The sequence below is a fragment of the Equus asinus genome, chromosome 16, assembly GCF_041296235.1.
Source record: "Equus asinus isolate D_3611 breed Donkey chromosome 16, EquAss-T2T_v2, whole genome shotgun sequence".
Classification (NCBI taxonomy): Eukaryota; Metazoa; Chordata; class Mammalia; order Perissodactyla; family Equidae; genus Equus; species Equus asinus.
Window position 1 is genome coordinate 34,179,621 of NC_091805.1, and position 9,596 is coordinate 34,189,216.

The following is a 9,596-nucleotide window of genomic DNA, read 5'->3' on the forward strand; positions in this document are numbered from 1 at the left end:
AATAATAATAATAATAAGGCACTTACCAACAAAGTACTTGGAACAGCTTCCAGCACATAGTAAGCTCACATCAGGCACACCTTGCTCCTGACACCTGGCCCAGAGTTTGGCAAAGAGTGAGTGCTTTAATAGACGTTTGTTAAATGAATAAGTGAGTGAATGAATGAATTATCAAGATGCTGAAATGTTGTCCCCACAATAATCCAGCCATCCCACTACTGGGTATTTATCCAAAGAAAGTGAAATCAACAATTCAAAGAGATCTATGCACACCTATGTTCATTGCAGCATTATTCACATTGGCCAAGACGTGGAAGCAACCCAAGTGCCCATCAACTGATGAATGGATAAAGAAGTGTGGTATATATATACAGTGGAATACTACTCAACCACAAAAAAGAGAAAATTGTCTCATTTGCAACAACATGGATGGACCTTGAGGGTATTATGTTAAGTGAAATAAGCCAGACAGAGAAAGACAAACACTACATGCTTTCACTCATATGTGGAAGATAAACAAATACATGGATAAAGAGAACAGGTTAGTGGTTACCAGAGGGGAGGGGGTGGAGGGTGGGCGAAGGGGGGGAGGGGCACAGGTCTATGGTGACGGATAAAAACTAGACCGTTGGTGGGGCTGGCCCCGTGGCCGAGTGGTTAAGTTCGCGCGCTCCGCTGCGGGCGGCCCAGTGTTTCATTAGTTCGAATCCTGGGCGCGGACATGGCACTGCTCATCAAGCCACGCTGAGGCAGCGTCCCACATGCCACAACTAGAAGGACCCACAACGAAGAATATACAACTATGTACCAGGGGAGCTTTGGTAGAAAAAGGAAAAAAATAAAATCTTAAAAAAAAAACAAAACTAGACCATTGGTGGTGAAAGCAATACAGTCTATACAGAAACTGATCTGTAATAATGTACACCTGAAATTACACAATGTTATAAACCAATATGACCTGGATAAAATAGTTTACAAAAAAAAGAATTATAAGTGGAAGTGAAATATTAAAGGATAAAGTGTTAAGATTATTGAAAATTAGTGTTAACTGGTTCAGGAAAAAAATAAAATTATTAATAATAGAAAAAAATTTAAAAATAAATTATTGCCTCTTTCTATCTCTATCACTATAAATCTAACCAAGGCCCTTATCGTGTCTTGTTACACTAGTATAACAACCTCTGACCTAATAAATGGGATATTTAACATAGTTAGCCCAATGCCTGACCCAAAGAAAATAATTATTATAGCCATGGTTAGGTTACTACAGTCTCGTGAGCTCCTTCAGAATTTTATCTCAGGGGATTATTCTCCACTTGCTTTCATAATAAAGTATAAATCTCTTAGCATAACATTTAAGGCCTTGCAATCTGACTTTCACCTAGTTTTATATACAAAAAAAGTGCTCAATAAATAATAGCTGTAATTATATTTACTATCTTTCTCACTAGATTCTTTTCCACACATTCAAATCAAATTACTCACTATTTCCTGAGGAAGCAATGGCTCTATCCAAAATGTTCTTCCTCTCTTCCTTGTCTGACACACATTGTCTCTTTAATAAAGCCTCCATGTCACCACCTATCTCTATCCAAATCCCACCCATCCATCAATCCGTCTAAATCATCCTTCCAACGTTCATTAATTGTTTATATTTTTGTCCCCAGGGGCCAGCACAGTGCCTAGCATATAATAATGTTCATTCATGTTTGTTAAATTGGATTGAGGAAGAAAGAGACAAGTGCTAAAGCCACCAATTTGCAAAACTTCTGAAACTGGCACTGGTCTCTTCAAGATGTAATCATTATAATTGAGTGCCACATGCAGTGTTTGGTAAAGCACTTGAGTTTCTAAGAAGTAGGACACTTTTAAGACGTTATGAAAAGTTGCCACATGAATCTCCTAGGAAACCCTGAGTTTGTGTCTCTGAGGATGTGTCACAAGTGGGTGTTAAAGGACACTCCACCATTCCGACCCTCCTCTTCCTCATTCTCGGACTCAGGAGCCCTCCTCCCAGCCACCTGAGCCTCGGGCTGTCTAAAGCGCCCAGACACTCACATCTGGGTCCACATTTCCACTGGGTTCTCTCCAACTCTTTCGGCCCCCTTCATTCTCCTTCCCATCAAAACTTCCAATTCCTCAGATCCTATTCTCAGCTATTTTAAATGATGCTAATACCTTGCTGACTGACATAACTTACCACTTTTCCTCTGCTTGTACCCCTGTCACATCGTTTGAGCACTTGAGTATTTTGAGGTAATTCCTGGTTTGCCTTCATAAATCTCAGCCAGGAATTTTACCTCATCCTTCAAATTACTGCCACAGAAAGACAGTGCCAATGATGAGAATATAAGCTTTACAGAACACTGAGCCCAACTCGGCGTAAATCTGACTTCATTTTCAAAACTTAAAAATGTCTACTTAAAAAGGAATAAATTTAAATTCATCATATAATTGAATCAAATAATTCTTAGAGCAAACATGCCACAATCAAGGTACGTGAATCTAGTTAGACTTTTATTTATTTAATTTTCCGTGTGGTAAAATTTGCTGACAAATTTTGACAAACGTTTCTAACTAGATTTTTCTGTCAGAATTTTTTCCACATCTTTCATATGCTAGTTCCTTTTTCATTACTAATTCACTCTCTGACCAAAATTGACCTGGGATTAGGGTGCTCTTTCTCCAGCTGGTTTTAAGTCCTAATCACTGTTTCACACTGATGCCCTGTTTCACTGAATCTTCCTCTCTCCGCCGCTCAGGGAATAAAAATACAATCGAATTTAAAAAGCTATGATTTTTGTTTTCTCTTTTCTTGGATATATGATATCAAGTCTGATCACATAAACACATTTCCCAACTGCAGCCTGAGCGGATTTCACAGATTCTGCCACCTCTGAACACAGGACTTCCGGTTGCAGGCAAATTCCTTGTCCCCAAAGTTCTATCAGCCAAGGCCGCTGCTCCACAGGTGACCAGGGCCTCCGAATGATCTGGAGAGCGACAAGGATGACGCTTCTCTCCTACTCGGGTTAATCTCGAAGGGTGGGAATCCTCACAGGTGTTTCTAAAATTTCACTTTCTATTTTTAGTGAAGTGGATTTTTCTATTTTTACTTATTCTCCTTCCCTGTCAAAAGACAAACACTACACTTTCGTGTTCAGAATCATTTTTCCTCTCCAATGTCTAGGGCTTTACAGCTCAGTCAAGCTTGGGGTCCGGCTCCTTCTGCTTTTTGGATGAAGTTTCCCACCAGACATGCTCAGCCTGTACCAACAGCTCTGTGAGCTGCCCCAGCCTCTCACTAGACAGAAAGAGCGTGCCTCAGCCCTGGAACGAGCAAAGCCCAGGCTCCAGTTGATTCCTCACCACCTTTTAGGACTAAGGGAAGGAACAGGACAAAAACTGGTTGTATTAAAGCCTCTTGCAGATTCTTCCATTTCAAGAAAGAGCATCTGAAACTGGTAATACTTTAACCCAAAGAAACAAATGCCTAAGGGCGAAACTTCCAACCAGGGGGCAGCAGGTGAGGAAATATTTTTAGAAATTTTCTATCAAATCACTCTCTAAACAGGATCACAGAGTCAGCCTCCTCAAAAAGTCCAGGCCTTTCTCAGCTTACACACAGGATGGCTGTTGATGAGCAGTGTGAGTCCATGACACAGCCTCAAGCCCTGGGTCCTAGTAGCCCAGGTGGTATCATTTCCTGTCTCTAGGACACTTAAATGTCTGCCCTCAGGAGCTGGCCAGCTGCCACTCACAGAGAACCTTCACACAGATTTATTGTGTTAATTTTGGGATCCAAAAACAACCTGACATTTAAGTTTTGCCACTAATCACTCTAACAATCAACCCACTGTTTTTCAATCCCACCTCGAGTTTCTTTCATTTCCAGCCAAGCTTTCTTTTTAAAATAAAAGTCATTTCCCACCTGACTGCTTTTACTTTTTATCTGTGCAGGTTTGGGAAAATCTTTCCTCTAGCCTTCTTATATTTTTAAAGCCATCAGAGGCTGCTCTCTATTCTATTTTTAGAAGGCTTCTTTTCAAAGTGTATAGACCGTGGTTGATCACGTAGTTGTTAGGTTGAGCATTTGCTCAGTGTGGGAAAGGGAGAAGCCAGGGCCTTGACATTTATAGAGCCTTCTTCTGGGCCCTCTACACAGATGTGGAAGCCTCACAACTTCCCTCAAGAATAAGTAGTATTGCCTTTGTTTTGCAGATGGAGAAACAGAGGCACCAAATGGCGGAGTAATATGCTCAAGATCATGCAACTCTTAAGGCACAGAGACCGGGTTTGAGCCTAGGTCTGTCAAACTGCAGATCCCATTCTCTTTTCAAATACCAAAAGCTTTCTATGCGTCAGAAAGAGAGTTCTCTCTACATCACCTAGGGCCCTGGTTTTAAGTATAGCAATCTGTTTGCCAAGACATCTGGTAATGGATGTTCCTGTATTCACCATGTTAGAAGAGTATTTATGCCTGTGTTTGTCTCCAAATAGATGTCTCCACTATTTTGTCTCATTTGTGTATTTTTCTGTGTCTCAGAAGTGCATAGATCTAGAATTAATCCATACTTTCTTACAAAGTCCCAGCCTGGACTCTCTCCTGGAGACCACTCATTTGGGTCAAATTACTTGGGAATATTCAGCCAAATTACAGCTATTATTGAAGTATGAAATCAGGCTGAAAGATTTCAATCTGCAATCTCAAAAGATCTTGCTTCTGGATGGTAGGGTTAATTGTTACCTTCTTCAGCGAGTTGGAAAAAGTCCTTGATATAAGATGATTTGGGCACAATTGATTAGGAAAACAGTAAACTTTAAAGTCTATAAGCATTTGATAAGCTGCAATGAAGTGGAAAATTAATGTCAATATAAACTGGTAACACTATCAGACATATTAGGAGAAGGTTACAAAGAGTCAAATATTTGTATAGAACATGCCTGGAATTCTGAGTATGTAACTTTCCTCTGTAAACTTTCCTGAATTTTGAATTGTGTGGGCAGCTTTGCTAAAGAATTCTACAAAGAACACTCAACCAGTGAGGTCAGCTTAGCTAAACATCTGTGGGAAAAAAATGAAATGTGTATAGAAGAATATAAATTATTGAGTCAACACTACCTAGAGAAAGCATAGTGCCTATATGTACAAATGCAACCAGACAATTTTGAAATCCTAAAGCAAATTGCAGCATATTATCTGGTTACGGTAGCCTACAACAGCGTTTTGCATATAAAGGGAAACAAGACAAAGTCTTGATCTGGGCAAAATTCATGTCACCAGCTTTGGGTTGATCCTCATTTAAACAATTGAATTCTGTAAGCAAATAAAACGATTTTTATTTAATTTTTAAAATATTTTCTTTTTTTTCTCTTATGTTGGGAGAAGATCTGTGGCACACTCATTCTGGGTAAAAACACTCCCCAATTTTCTCAACGTCCCCCTCCAGTGGAAAATGTCCTACCATCTTTATGACACAAAATAGCACCTCCTGCTGCTAGTCCTCTCTTGTACTATTATTTATCTTTCTCAGCTGATTATTTGTATCTCACACGTATGCAATTTGTACATCAATAATAGACTGCACAGTCCTAGAAACAGAGGCCGACCACCCACCTTTAGAGTCTCCCCAATGTGTAATATGCTGCTGTATATGCGGTGGGTGCTCATTGCAAAGCTGCTGATTTACCTAGCACTGGATTTTTTAATTTTAACTGGGGTTGTCTTCTTCAATAAACATGAAATATTTTCACCAAAATATTCTGCTAATGTGGAAAGCTGAATGAGATCAGATTTTTTTTGTAGTCCATATATAGATATCTTTATTACAACTGATATGGGTAAATATCTGGTGATGAAACAGTCGCTAATGAAAATTACACAAAGTCTAAACATAATATGCAAGAATTCTAGGAAGAAAACATCAGACTAGGCCTTGACAGATTGCCAAATCATTCTGCCTCAGCATTAAATGATCTTTTAACCATTCATTTTAAACATAGTATAAGTGCTATAATGTCTAAAATTACTTTTTACCATAGCTTTGACGTATCATATGTCATTCATTAATAACTCTTGTATATTACTTCAGTTGAAATGTTTTGGTACATATCTACTGGTCTGTGGTTGCCAGATAGCATTGCAGCATAAATTTTTTTAGATCTTTGAATCTTCCAGATACTGGTTCATTTGCTGCTTTGATGGATCTAACAAATGTTCTCTAATTTTATGATTTCCTTTGCTTTCCAAAGATCCAATGCCTTTCGTATTTTTTCATTTTGATATTTTGATCTAGATATTCAACCATCATTCAACATGTACTTAATTCTAACCTTGAAAAACTCACAAAGAAAATACACAATGAAATTGACAAGATTCTCTGGATCTAACCATGAATTCTGACTTTCTTTGGAATGCAAAGGAGAGGTATATGTATCAAAACAGAACAAGAAAATCATGACAAACGAACTGATGAAAATGACAATTTTCCAGTTTTTTTAATGTATCAACATTTAACAACCTAAGATTATAATAAGCTTTGAATAAAAACCAAAAGCCTTCCCCTACCTGTGTCCGTTATGAACTCAGACTATGTCCAGCCTGTGGGACTTGACTCTCAGGTTAACTCAAAACCTAATCTTCTGAGGCCAATCCTAAAACTAACATGGCCAACTCATAATAATGAACAGGAAATGTGGCATTCATTCTGGCACCCAAACCCCTGCCCAAATCTCTAAGGTTCGTTAACCTTGAGTCCAAGAACCGTTGCTGAGAGAGACTCATGAAACTTCTGCCTCACTGGAACATTTTGAGGTAAGCCAGAACTGGGAAGAACTTTATTGTTTGTGAGAGGATCTAACAGATAACTCTGAAGAAGGAAATCTGATTTTACAACTGAACTATCAAACCCTGGAGGAATTGAGCTTTAACAGAGGAGAAATCTCAAGAGAAAGTCCCAGTGACAAGAGAAGTGTAGCATGGAAAGGGAAGCAGAAAGAAAGTGCGGGAAGGGAGCAAGTAACTAGAGAAAGGAAAAAGGAAGGAGACCAAGGCCAAACTGAGACCTTCGTAGAAAGTAGGAAGGCAGGTAAACTTGTCTCCCCACTTTCTGAAAGCCACTCCCCCCACCAATTCTTTGCCACACAAACATGCACATAAACACACATTACACACTCCACTAAGGTTAGATTACAAAAGAGCATTGATTACAATAATACACATTGAGATGCTGGTATGCGAAGGAGACTGGCAGGAAAAGAATCCTTGTCCCGCCCAGTAAGGTGCGGCGGCTTGGTGGAGATGGGGAGATCAGGACAAACGAGCTGAACTCTGAAGGGGAGCTTGGAATGGCACCAGAATGCCTGTCATCATCTTCTTATCTAGCATCTGCCTCCCTGAGGATTGGAACCGTCCCAGAGCACTGTGTTTTTGCTTAGTGGTGGCTCACCACAACTGTATGAGGGAAAGCTGTTCCGAAGAGGAAGATGCCACTTTGAGGGGGTGTTCTTCCCCTTCCTTCCTCAGACTTAGATTAAGAGAAATAGGCTAATAGAGATTTCTCTTTCAAAAGTCTTACTCAGACTTTTCTTTTAGGCAGATCTGCCAAAGACATTATTATTGCTACTTTTTGTAAGATAAAAGCTAGAATTGAGATATTCCCAATTTAACTTAAATGATTAAATTTTTATATTTTAGCACCCTCCTACCTGAGGAAAAATCATTGCCAAAGTGTAATAGTAACAAACCCCACCCCCCATCCCCACCAAGAAAAATGCAGATTTTAATGCAAATTAGGGGAAAACTTCCTTATCAAACTCAACCAAAAACAGAATAGGTTGCCTTTCTCGAGACTGAGGTCTTCACTACTTGGCTTCTTCAAGCAGAATCCGGGCCCTAATAAATGATTAGAGAAGTTTCACGAACCAGGTCATTCAGTGAAATCAAACGTATGTAGTGGGAGAGTGTCTGTGTGTGTGTGTGCATGTACAGAGAAAGAGAAGAATAAATATAGCAAAGTGTTAGCAATTATTGAACCTAGGTGGAAAAAAATGGGTGTTTATTATTCTTTCACCTTTCTGTATATTTGAAATTTTTATAATAAAATGTCGAGAAAAAACATTGTATTATAAAACGCAAACACTATGTGTATAACCTGAGCATTCCCAGTCAAATTATCATATTATAAGTGCTACTGTGTGACTTTTCGCCAAATATATCATGGACACTTCTCCCTATGGGTAAATTCATGTTACATTGTCATCTTTAAAAGTTGTCCACTGTATGGTTTTGCTTTAACGTTTTAAAGCTAATTCTCATTAGCATATGAGATATTCAGGTAGTTTCCATTTGTTGTTACATTAAATAAAGCAAGGATGAGCATCTTACGTACATATCTTTGCTTGTGTGTGATTGTTTCCTTAGATAATCCCTAAAAGTAGAAATACAAGGTCAAAGAGTGCACATATTTTACATTTTGAGACAATGGTTGCAAGGTTGCTCTTCATACAATTTGTATCCTTGCTTCTTCCCTCCCACTGTGCATAAGAGGGCCCATTTCCTCACATTCTTGCTGAACATTGGTTCCCACCAATTTTTTAAAATAGTTTCCATCGATAAGATGGTAAGTATTCTTTTCATTTCCAGGTATTTCATCACTGGTAAGTTTAAACTTTATTTCATACGTTTAATGGTTATTTGTATTTTTTCTTTTGTTTTTCTCCTGGAGTGCCCACTATTTCCTTACTGATTTTATAAAGCTCTTTTATAATAAAGCTATGTACTTTTTATTTGCCTTTCAATTTTGCTTATAGTATTTTCTATCATGGAGATATTTTCACATAACCAATCTATGAATTTTTCTTTGGATTTTTGGCTTCAGATGTCATTGTTAGAAAGTCCTTCTCTATTTTTAGAGTGTGAAAATCTCGCTTAAATGTTTTTCTGTTAGCATTATGCTTTAGATTTTACATTTAAATTATAACCTATTTGTAATTTAAGTCGACATTAAATAGCCAGACTTTTTGTTTTGTTCTGGTTCTCCCCAGACCCATTAGAAATAATTTTTCTTTCATGGCTCCGTGTCATTCCCAAGTATCATTTACCAACACTTCAGGATTGTTAATTCTGCATCCTAATTCAATTTACTCTCTACTACTAAATTAACTTTGCTTTCTACTCCTAAATTGCTTACCAATTATGGTCAACTGAATTCAGAAAGTTCTACTGACAGAAATATTCATGCAGTGATATTTCTGGACGTTCATACAAATTTCTAAAGTTCTGAAAAATCACTTCAAAAGCACTCAAGTCACCTACAGTATCAGCTTTCCTGCCACCCCACTGGCGGGAAATGGGCTAAATGTCTCTGCTCATTTAAGAAGTGAGTTAAGAAAAGGTAACATTTCTAGCCACCTGAGAATTTATCAAAGTCTCCCGGTCACAGAAAAGGACTGAATTTTCTCCCATGCCGTTGTCGCTTCACTAGCTCTACACATATGACTAGTCACAGCGTAGCATTTTCCTTACAAAGACTTTCCAGCTGTCCTCTGATCACAGATCTGACATTAGAAAGACAGGGAAACCTGAAGTCAATGGT